This window comes from Coptis chinensis, chromosome 7, assembly GCF_015680905.1.
Source record: "Coptis chinensis isolate HL-2020 chromosome 7, ASM1568090v1, whole genome shotgun sequence".
Taxonomy (NCBI): domain Eukaryota; kingdom Viridiplantae; phylum Streptophyta; class Magnoliopsida; order Ranunculales; family Ranunculaceae; genus Coptis; species Coptis chinensis.
In genome coordinates, this window is record NC_141462.1 from 71,867,001 (window position 1) to 71,879,024 (window position 12,024).

The 12,024-nt window shown below is 38.1% G+C and overlaps 1 long non-coding RNA gene across 1 annotated transcript; it reads right to left on the reverse strand.

Moving 5' to 3' along the window:
- Positions 1 to 8,422: 8,422 nt before the first annotated feature.
- On the reverse strand, positions 8,423 to 11,823 carry LOC147488706 (uncharacterized). The gene is made up of 4 exons (XR_015203187.1): positions 11,403 to 11,823; positions 9,634 to 9,679; positions 9,354 to 9,445; positions 8,423 to 8,662 (listed from the first exon to the last, which is right to left on the reverse strand). It is a non-coding gene; the product is annotated as an uncharacterized LOC147488706 (long non-coding RNA).
- Between the last annotated feature and the right edge of the window lie 201 nt (positions 11,824 to 12,024).

The following is a 12,024-nucleotide window of genomic DNA, read 5'->3' on the forward strand; positions in this document are numbered from 1 at the left end:
ATAAATATAGATTTCCTTCGTTCGCATAACTTACGTCACGCACGCACTTCGATGCATTTTTCATCTTCTTATTTGTCACACACGGTTGGAATAGAGTATTTTATGGATCATTGGATTGGAAATTCTCTCCTGATCGTTTCCATATCTCATTCGCAAAAATCGGACTGGTAACGAAGCGGCAATTTTAGTTTGAAGTTGTGCGAAAAATCGAATTGGGCTTGGGCCCAAAATCACCCATGCACGCACCACGCACGTGCGTCCCCTTCCTCCAAAAACAAAACAGTGGCGATTTTTACTTCTCACTTCCGCCATTAAAGAGTTTAAACCCTAAATAAAAAAATATGTATAAAACCTAACTACACCCACGCCCAAAGTTCAATCCCAACCCAAATCTTCTCCAAACCATCTCCACACCATTTCAACCCTTTCCCACCACCGACAACATCTAAAAATCCAAAAAATTGAACTGCCACCGCCCCACCTCGCCACCACCATTGTTTTTTTTAGTGAGGTTGTTTCAAACTCCATCCCCACATTGCTTTTAAGCTTTCCAATCGTTCCAAAAACTCAATGACGCAAAGAAGGAGAATTTTGCCGGAGCAAGCGTTTACGGCCAACCGCTTCGCGCCGTTTTACGGTGACGAGATGGTTAGGAGAGATTGGAGTAGGTTGTGGTACTCGACAGACGATTTTTACCACAAAGATTTGGTCCGACAATTTTATAGGACTAGGGAGTTAGATGGGAATAAAATTTTTGTTAAGGTGGCAGGGAAGAAGAGAGAAGTATCTACCAGGGTTGTTGGCTGAGATTTTAGGCATTCCGCCTAGACACCATCTCGATGCCACATTACAAGAATCCCAATTTACTGGGATCGAGCCTTTGATGAACGCGACTGTTTTGGAAGGGAACTACAATGCCAGCTCGCATTGTGTTCGTCAGTCGTCTCTGCGAACCAACCAGCTGGCTGTAGCTCAGTGGATTGGTAGGAATGTCATCGGGAAGGAGAAGGTCAGTGACATCAGTCTAAACTGCCTTCACGTTCTATGGATACTCTAGGAGCAGAAGTATGAATTTTGTATCCTCGAGTTTTTGATTACTATGATTATAGGAGTCGGGAAGAGCATTGCACCTCTCCCTGTTTTGATAACGAAGATCATGATGACCTTGAGAGCGACTCCGGCGTCTGATAGGATTTGGCTAAAAGAGCACAGAAATCCTACTATTTATACGGAGTGTATCCAAAAGACATGGAGGTTGCCTGAAGAAAGGGTAGTTGAAGAGGATGACTCGAAGGATGAGGAGGGAACGACATGTCTTGATGCTGATGCCTTGGAGAGGTGTACTTCTGATGCAGAACGCATGTCAATACTTCATCGTGGCATGCGTTCTCTCAATACTATTTGTGAAGATCTTCGGACTTGGCAGGCTACCATGTATCATAACTTTGAGACTCGATCCCAGCGCGAGGATGAGCGTTGGGAACAGATGAAGACAGAGATTGATACACATCGCAAGTTCCGAGAAGATATGCTTGAACGCTTCCCACCCCAGGGTGGTTCTTCTTCTGAGGAGGTGTCTGTGAGGCACGAGCGTCGTCGCCGCAGGACAGATGGCTCGGGGCCATCGGGAACTCAGGAGTCATCTCCTTCTCATGTGCCACTACCAGCAATGCATTGTTAGGAATATTTTGAGTTGATGTCATTTTGTATTTCTTTTAATTTTAGTTCGGATGTTAATTTTGAATTCCGTAGTTAAATTTGAATTTGGTAGTTAAATGTTGTTTGAATTTCAATTTTAATATAATGTGGTTCTTTTCAAATTGTGCATTGTTTTTATTATTAATCCCACCTTCCCAAATTGTTTGGGGGTGGTATTATTTATTCTAGCATGATTGTTATATGATCCTCCATTTTAGAATTTGTTTAGGAGTGAGGGTTGAGAATGTTGTCAATATGAGCATGGCTATGAGTAGATATTGTGGTATGATGAAATCTCAATGAGTTAGCAATTACTATCCTAAATTCAACCTAAAAGATATTGGGTTTGTTTCGGAATAGAGAATATGGGTTGTTTCCATTTTCGGTTTCAAAAATATTTTGTTTCCGGCAATTGCCTTAAAACTTTTTGGCAACTTCCCGATTTGTTTTGGAAGCTCACAACCTATATAAACTTCATTCATTCTACACTCACAACCCACACTACATCCCACTTTCATCTCTCACCTTTCACTCCCAAGTTTTCCCTTATTTCCTTCACACTTCAGCACTCAGTAGCTCAAAGCGCGCCTGCGCCTAATTTGAGCGCCACCTGCGCTTGAACCACCTGGAACTTGAAAATCGCCTAAGCGCGACCCGCGCCCATCCTAGGCAAAAAGTGAGCACGCCCTAGTCCTAAGTGCTTGGAACTCAAAATCCCCTGAGCGCGACCCGCGTCCATCCCAGGCAAAAAGTGAGCGCGCCCTGCGCCTAAGTGCCTGGAACTCAAAATTCACCAAGGCACATCACACGCCCTACCCAGGCATAGGTTGAGCACACCCCGCGCCCTAACCCAGTGGGCACAAAAAATTCTAATTTTTTGTGGGTTGTTCCAAGATCGTTCCAGCTGTTCTAGAGAGTAGTTTTGTGATGACATCACCTATAGTCATACCGGAGCAGTCTTCCGAACACTTGTTGGGAAGCAAGATTTATGGACATTGGTTCCGCAAAAGGATCTTGCAGTTAGGATGGAGGCATCTACTGGTAAGTGAAGACGACTTGTATTCACCTAAGCTTACTGAATATTTTTACAATAATGTTAGGTTCTATTGTAACCAGGATAAAGAACAAGAATTCTCCGTCATGCCACTAGAATTCAATAAGTATGTGGTAGCGTTAGTTTTGGGAATACTAATACCTGATCCTAGTGGCATTAGCGTTAGAGGTATGCAATTGTAGCTAAATATGAAAAAAAGGCTGGAGCAAGTAGTACAAATCCAATGGTTTGGTGCACCAAAACACCAAACCACAATAGCACAGTAGATACAGTTAGTGGGATAGCGAAATCAAATCCAATGGTTTATTTTTCCAGCCGCCAGTGACAATGGCGTCCAACACAAAATATTAAATATCGGTTAAACAAAAAACCAAGCTTTTTTGTACGCCATCACCAGTGGCGGGCAAGAAATAAAAATAAAAAAACCAAGCTTTTTTGTACGCCATCACCAGTGGCGTGTAGTTATTTATCTCCCAATATTACCCTTTAAAAAAAAACCCCAGAACACAAAAAAGAAAAAAAAAATCATTCTCACTAAAAAAAAAAATCGCTCTCACTCTCACCGTTCAACACTACCGCGCCAGAAAAATAGAAGTAAACAAAAATACTGGGTAGTACATTTAGTACACAAAATGCTTCACTAAATTTGTTTTCACCATGTTGCTATACCATCCTCGACCAATAAAATTAAGAGACATAGATTCTCCTCTAAAACAAACTGGTTCCTTCCGAAAATTGCAAAACCACTTTCTAAGAAGGATTCATCGAGGGTGAAAGCTTTGAATGGGGATGATACTCCCTCTTTTGCAATGGCTCCAACTCATTACATCAAATTGACGTTCCTTCGAAGTTGACATCACTGTTGAGAGCCTGAAAAGATACTACATATAAGCTTGCTGGGAAACTAAGGGAACTAAGTAGTTCGGTAAAATTTCTTTTCGAGTTTTGCAAGTGAACACAAAGACATATTTCTTTTCGGTAAAATTCCCCTATAATACTAATATCTACTGTGCTATGACCGATAATGCATACCTTTGTGACAATACATATTTCCATGAGTATTATAGGGGAGGGGTGTTTCGTATAATGGACCAAGGGCGTTATAACATATCCCTTGGTAGCATGTCCCTCAATGTAGGCACCACCATGTTATTCATCCTGATGAATATTTGAGGGGATTGCCAGTTTACTTCTGCAAATAGTACTGCTAGTGACGTTTTCCTTACTTTAGCTGAGGGACATCGCCGATATGACATTCTCCTAGTATTAGTGGCTAGTCTTAAGAGAGCCCAAAGCATGAGGCATAAGTATCTTCTTATGCCTGCTTTGGGGTGTCGCATTATGCTCAGTTGTCTACCTGAATTCTGTACCCGGTTCACGGATAAGAAAAGGGTTGAAGTCATGAGACCCACTAATTGGGTGGTTCGCTCATTTCGAGTAATTACTTGGCCGGGATGGCAGGTGCAACCTCATTTGGTTGCTCCTTACACCCCATCAGACATAGTAACACTCGACAGGTTAGCACAAGTTGATGACACACGGCAGCGGGCTTGGCAAGTTATCATGGCATGGTAGAACGCGAAGGAACCTCATCTCTTTAGAGAGGATGAGGAGGACGATTAAGCGAGAGTTAAGGTAAGTTTTTATTTCAGTTAGTATCTGCTTATGTCCCATGCAATTTAATTCTTATTAACCCCATAACGGGTGAAACTCTTATAGAGTTACGTCTGTTTTTCTATTTATATATTAGTATGTTTTAACCTTGTTTTGCAGATGTTCCAGAATTGGGTCTTTTTTAGTTATCCCCCCAAAGTTATGTCGAGTTTTGTGTTTAACCCCCAAAATTTCAATCATCACAATTAGACCCCCAATCTGTCTCATAACTCTAAAAGCACTGTTCATTTTTTCCATAATGCCCAAACTACCCCTTTAAAAGAGCCGTTAGAAAGTTAAAGAACCGTTTGAAATTTCTGACATCCTCTTTGACTTATCCGATATTGGTTGACTCCTTTCTTCTCCAACCATATAAAATCCAGCTCGCTTCTCTCTCCACCAACAACTAATGGGTGGTGGTGAACCAGCTAAAATGTCACTATTAGAGCAATTTGTTGTTGCACTAATTAGTTGTTGTTGTGGAAGATAGGCTTGGAGACAAATGGTACTTGGGAGCTGCGCCGCTTTAAGAGGAAACCCGGGAAAAGCTTAACCTCAGCGTACCAGGGCTGAATCCGATCCAAAAGAGAAAGAGTCGGTGCCAAGTGAAAATTCTCGATTCTTCTTTGAGATCTTTGTCCTACTTCTCACCCGGCTAGCTGCTGAATTCAAGTAGTTGACTTGACCGGAATCACAAGTTTTCAATGATACCGGCAATTGCGAATCTCGGTTGATGAGCACGGCAAACGGAGCTACTGAAACTAAGCAAAGATACTTCGCCTTTAATACCTTTTTAGTCGGCATGCGAGATTACAAATAAGGGGTTGCCAGATCTCAAACAAAAGATAAAGCTACGCCTCCAACCCCTCATTTGGAATTATTGCTACCCATCGCGACTTGAACCCGATGCTACCATTGGTGCCTCGCTTCCGCGGCTTCTTCAACACGAGAGAAAGGCAGATTGCTTGAGTTGTTAGCCTTTGTGTTTGCCTTATTTTCTTTCAAAGCTAAGCCTTCACTCCGCCATACCAACTACTTGGTCAAGCTTAACTACTCTCCCTACGAGCTGTTTTCAACTCATATCCCGGTCGCGAGAGTCTCGGTGAAAAAGATTTCTTTACATCGCCGTTGGAATAGGAAGGTTCACTCTGCACCCTACTATTCATACTCATTAATAGACTAACTTCGCCGCTCTTCTAATTGCATAGAAGAGAGAACATCATGTTGACGGCAGGAGTGGTACTACCGCTTCCAACTTCATGAATGGGAAGAGGATTTTGGATAAGGCTTGTCCTCGGGAATATCGGGGAGCTTTTGATCAATGAGGTCCCGGACCCGATGTTTCAAATTGTAGCATTGTTCGTGTCATGACCAACTCCGTCGGAATGAAACTCACACCTCGAGTTGTACCATCTTGGTAAAGGATTAGGCCTGTCGGAGGGATGGACCTTAATGCTCTCAATTGCGGCGAAGTTATGACAGTGGTCGAACTTTCGCACTCCTTGCTGCGACAAGTCGTGTTCTCCGGCTGTTGGTACCCTTGTGCTTGCTTGGGGAACCAAACCGGTTGTACTGTGATGGTATGAGGAAAAAGGCCGAGTCCACAGCTGGTTGAGCATAGGTTGCTTGCTTTTTGTGTATGATTCACCTTAGAAGTTTGACACCATTTTGACTTCTCCTTTTCGAACTCCTTTTTTGTGGTAGTGCATTTGCTAGTAGAAGCTCGAACTCTTGCTCGAGTAATAATGCTCTTACAGCTTTTGTGTCTAACAACTCACCAGACCAGACTTTACTTTTTCTTCTACCCTTTCTCCTACAAAGTTCGACGAAGCTGTGCCCAGATGGACAAAAGAAAAGGCTATTTTAAGGTGTGGAGGAAAGCGGATACCATCTCCCTTTGACATCTTAGCTGGTTGACCACCACCCATTAGTTGTTGTTGGAGAGAGAAGCGAGCTGGATTTTATATGGTTGGGGAAGAAAGGAGTCAACCAATATCGGATAAGTCAAAGAGGATGTCTGAAATTTCAAACGGTTCTTTAACTTTCTAACCGCTCTTTCAAAAGGGTAGTTTGGGCATTATGAAAAAAATGAACAGTGTTTTTAGAGTTCTGAGACAGATTGGGGGTCTAATTGTGATGATTGAAATTTTGGGGGTTAAACACAAAAATCGACATAACTTTGGGGGGATAACTCAAAAAGACCCTCCAGAATTTCACGCGTTTCCATGGTATTTCTCTATCATTTTTATTTAAATACTTTGAGGACAAGGCATGCTTCTTGTTTGGGGGGGGGGGGGGGGGATAGAAACACGTGTAATTAAGGCATCTGTTAGGATATAGATATGTACAGTATGCACTTGTTTTCTAGTAAAAAAATCAAAAATTTCAAAAATATAAATAAAAAGTTATGTTATACACTTAGGAATATTGGTATTGTTTTTTTTCTCTATGCTCTGAATAATCTAGAAGTCCCATGTAGCTTTTGCATTAGAATCATTTTTAAAAACTTAGGTTAATATGTATGTAATAATCTTTGCATCTATCTATAAATATATTACATGAGTATCTATGATTGTTTGGCAGTAAGTTTCTGAAATCTAGGCTAGAGTACTTATTCTACAAATCCTATGAGAATATAGCCTAAAGCATTATATGAGTGAAACGTTTGGGAAATAACACAAGAGAGAAGTAAAATCCAGATAGAGAAATCACACGTCCACTTGCTTGATCACTATCACATATCCTAAGCGAGAATTTAGGCCCTCTTTGGATCGAAATAGCCAGAAATTCAAACCTATGAATTAATTTCCGCTAGTCGCCCCTCTAAGCCTTTCTTTAGCCTTTCATAAACCGCAAATCCTTTACCCTGTTACAAAAACAAAACAAAATAAAAAAAATCAGCCTACCCATTCTTTGAATGAGTCTGAGAATAAAGATGAAGAATAGAAAAGAGAAAGACCTTTGAAATCAAGAATTTGTTAGTCGCTTTAGATAAGAAAAGAAAGTTTCCATCCAAATAAATAAATAAAAGAAATAAAGAGTTAGAACTCTAAAAAAATATATATATATAATCAAAGGAGTCAAAAGCCAAAGAAAAAGGAAAAAAATATGGCTAAGGATGGAAACAAAGTGTAGAAGCAAAAGTAAAGAATAATGTTTTCTCTAGTACATAATATGAAGACTCTATTATCTAAGACTTGTCTGTTTTGAATATCCATTTCCTTCTCTCTTAAACCATCTCCTAATCCCCGCAACACCTAATAAAGACTTCTAGCTCAATTAGGAATATGTTAGTATGATAGTAAATGGTAGATGTGTTTGATTGACTCTGGCTTCCTGGTGTATCATTGAGATTGTAAGGTAAAGTGTGCCCACTGCACACTAGAGTAGTGAAACTTGAGCGGAAAAATCAGAGTGGTTTTTGTCTTGACATTTATGTGAGGACCTACTTAAGAACGATATTCCGAGTTTTCAGAAACAGTCATGTTAGAGCATTTCATAGTATTACTCATTGTATATATGTTTATTCATAGATGATTGATTATTATACATATATTACACTACTAAAAAAAGGGTTTTTTATTACAGTTTTTAATTGTCATGGAATACATATCACGACACTTTCTAATTGAAAAATTAGCCATCATTATTGGGGGTGTCATAAAAAATCAACCAAAACTGTCATTAAAATTTTGACGGTTCATAGAAAGACATCTTAAAAGTTTTCCCCATTATGACATTTATTAGTTTTTAAAACATCATAGTAGATAAATTTTATTATGACACTTCATATATAACCATTATAAATTAGAGTTAGAACTGTCAAGAAATGTCCATTGACTATTGGAGAACCGTCATTTTATAGAACAAAAAAGTCGACAAATAGATTACACTATGACAGTTCTTCTAAAACCGTCATCTATTTTTTTTTTTTAAATTATATTATTATTATATTTTTCCTGCCAAAAATACTGCATAATAACAACACCCCTGTAGAAAATTGACCAAAATAACACATTTAAAAAAACAAATTGCTCTATAAAATGCACATGTACACCATCATTTCTATTCAAGAATATAGCATTCACTCTATCATTGTACTTACATTTTCCTCCAAAAGAAATGTACAATACAAAAAGTACATTACATTGAACTTACGACTAGCTAGAAAGAAAATCCTGTTAGAAAATTTCCAAGTTGTTGCAGTATAGACCACCTCCATTCTTCAAGGCAACAAACAAATGCCACATACGTTGCCTGTTTCATTTAACAACAGAATTTAGATAGACTTCATTCAATCTTAAATTGAAACTTAATGTTCAAAACTTAATTAGATGAAAGTTGGTAGGCACTAGGCATGCATTCTACTAATAAAGACTACTCATCTTGTCAAAACAAAAAATAAAATAACAATTAGGAAATCCTTAGGTCATACATCCATATGCAAATAAACAACTCAAAACATACAAGGTTAAGGTAATAGGTACCAAGAGTTCAGGGATGAAACAAATGTAGCAACAACTATAGTTACCCAAAAAACAAACCACTTACAATAAGCCTTGTAACGTAGACAAGAACTGAAATTTCATATGAACTTCGTGGGGTCATGCAATCATTTCTAAAACTCAAAATGATATGGACATTGTGGTGCGAATGTGCCTTGGCCGGAAAATTTAAATGGGGTAAAAGAAATCAATTGCGAATTCACTTCAAGACCGTTACAAGGCACTACTAATATAAAAATTGTTAGACAAGGCACTACTACTGACCTACTGTAAATATCTAGAATAGTACAAGTAGATGATAGTGCAATATAATTTACTAGATAAACCAAGTCTCTATTAAAGACTTTAGGAACAGATTAATAGATTCCTATGAAAAATCACATCTGAAAAAATAAGAAAACACCTAAAAAAATCAAATTAATTAAAGATAGTTAGATAAATACCGTTTTAAACATTTTTAAAAAGGCCTCAACAATGTTGGCTTATTTCCTTGGGCACGCTTCAAGATGTACTTGCTTTGGATGGAAAACAAGGGCTGCACATAACAAGCTTATATTTAGTAAAAACTTCAAAAGTTTAAAACTAACTTGAGAAAATCTTATTACGAATTATCTTTTACACACAAGGGATAACTCAAAGCCCAGCCCAACCAATATCTTAAATATTTATGTATATCAACAAACTGACATACATATAACAAACATGTGTAAGAAAAACAAATACCAAAGAGAAGCAGGTCCATGGTAGCAGCAGGCAGCAGCAACAACACCTAACAATAGCAGCAAGCGGTGAAGAGGCGCGTAGCGAGCAACAAATTAGTACAACTTTGGTACTGCCTAGACCATTCTGTTACTTCAGTATGACTAACGACACCCATGGACAAGAGAGTATATTAGGAAAAAAAGAAAAATGCAACTTAGCCAAGACAAGATAAAATGGTTAGCTAATTAAGTTGCTCAAAAATGCACAACAGTTGAAGAGTACAGTTAAAACTAAGTACAACACAAAGCAAAGCTTTTACACATTGACTATAGCATTAGTTATAATATGAAAGCAATTCAACCCCAAATTCAAAGTATTAAAATTTAGAACTTGATAGAGCAACCAATTATTATGCTTTCTAAAATTTGAGTAATTCTTGACTAGCAATTATTATTGAGACGACAAACAAACGTATAACATAGCTGGACCCAAACAAATGTAGGTAGCCACGTGAGTATAAGATACTAAAGCACCGTGGGACAGGCTAAGTGTTATTTGATTTCATGGCAGATCAACTTTAGAAATGAAGTACTCAATCTCCTAGAACTTCCCAATGCTTCAGAACACTTGAGCACCTTTAAGAAAATAACTATATGGAACTCTACTTTTCCACGTTGGTTACCATAAGGAAAATGAGAACACCTACGTTACTGAGCTAGCTAAGTATAGGAAGTAACCTATCACATATCAAGTTTCAGCTCTAACACTATAAAAAAGAACTATTTGTCAATCCTTTCTTTTTTATTTCTATTAAAAGCCCTTGTTATTCACATAAAAGCTAGAGAAAACTAAACACAAGCAAGGCCCAAAATATCGATATCGATGAATATATCGGTGTACTCAAAAACCGATATATATCGGATATATCGGGTGACTAGTCCAAACTATTTAAAATATCGGAAATATCGGAAATATATGATTTATATTAAAAGATGGTCAAAAAGTCAACCGATATATATCGTAAATATCGGATATATCGATTATATCGGCGATATAAAATTTTATATCGGAAATTCCGATATATATCGAAAAAAAAGGGTTCTATATTCGGTGGATATATGTCGTAAATATCGATATCAGTGTACCAAAATACCGATATATATCGGCGATATTTTGGTCCATGAACACAAGCACCATATTTACAGTTTTTACCACTCATTATATTTCAACCATTACAAAGCAAGCCACTGCTTTCCACTTCTCTTCACACTTCAAACACAACCATTCTTTTAATCTTTGTCATCGTTCACTTTTACCAAACATGGCCGGCCACTGAAGGAATCGAACTCACAAATAAAAGAGTAAATCTACCATGCAAAGTACCACTACATAGTGTACTAAAGCGAAGCTGAAATATGGAGCTAAAGTATGCAGACACACTAGTAGAACACAATATTCAACACCAACATCTCTACTATGTACTTGTTCGTGCTGCAAATATAGCTACACCATTATATTCACATTATCTAATTTTGTTCAAGGTTGCAAATTAAGCTAATAATCAATAGTAAAGGGTGAATAGCAAAGAACAAAAAAAAGGTGGAGAAGTAAAGCAATGTTAAAAATTTAAGTAAACAGATTTCTATTGGAAATTTATTCAAACAGCTTCTCCGCACTTTCATAAAGACCCCAGACGGTTTAAGAAATCACAAGATCTATAACCAGTCATTAAATCCCCACAGAAACCTCGCTGCCGATTAATGGAAAAAATATATTTTGTTAATTATTACCTGTTGAGAGCAACACTGTAGATTGAGGGGTGAAGTCGTTGTTACTCTAGTTAAACCCTTTCCTTGCGCAAATATACTGCAAATTGATGCATACCTTGAATGACCCGAAGCTTAAGAAACAAATAAGATCAATGGTCTACAGTGTTGAAAATTAAAATCGGGATTTTCGCACATCGAAATGATATGGATTAGTGGACGATTAAATTTGGATTTGGGAGAATTCGCATGTGGAGGCGCAATCGCTAAGAAATTTCAGAGAGGGGAAGGCAATAATTTGTTGGGTTAGGGTTTTGAAAGACAATAGAGAAGGTCTCTTCTGCCTTTCTTTTTATTTCTAGTTTACTTTCTCTCTCGCAGCGTTATTCTCTTCACGCATGACCTGACTTCTTTGACTGCTTCACTCCGAATTAAAACACTAATCAATCAGCCCTATATTGATGGTTTAGAAATATTTAAGCCCTATCGGTTTAGGTAATCCCTCGTAATTTTTTTTTGACGCCGCTTATAATTACTTTGTCGGTTTTGCCAACCCCGTAATAACATTTCTTGACACATTTTTTAATTATGTCATCAACTGCGGGCAGGTCTCATAAAACAAAGCTTAAGCTGTTTATCTTGACAA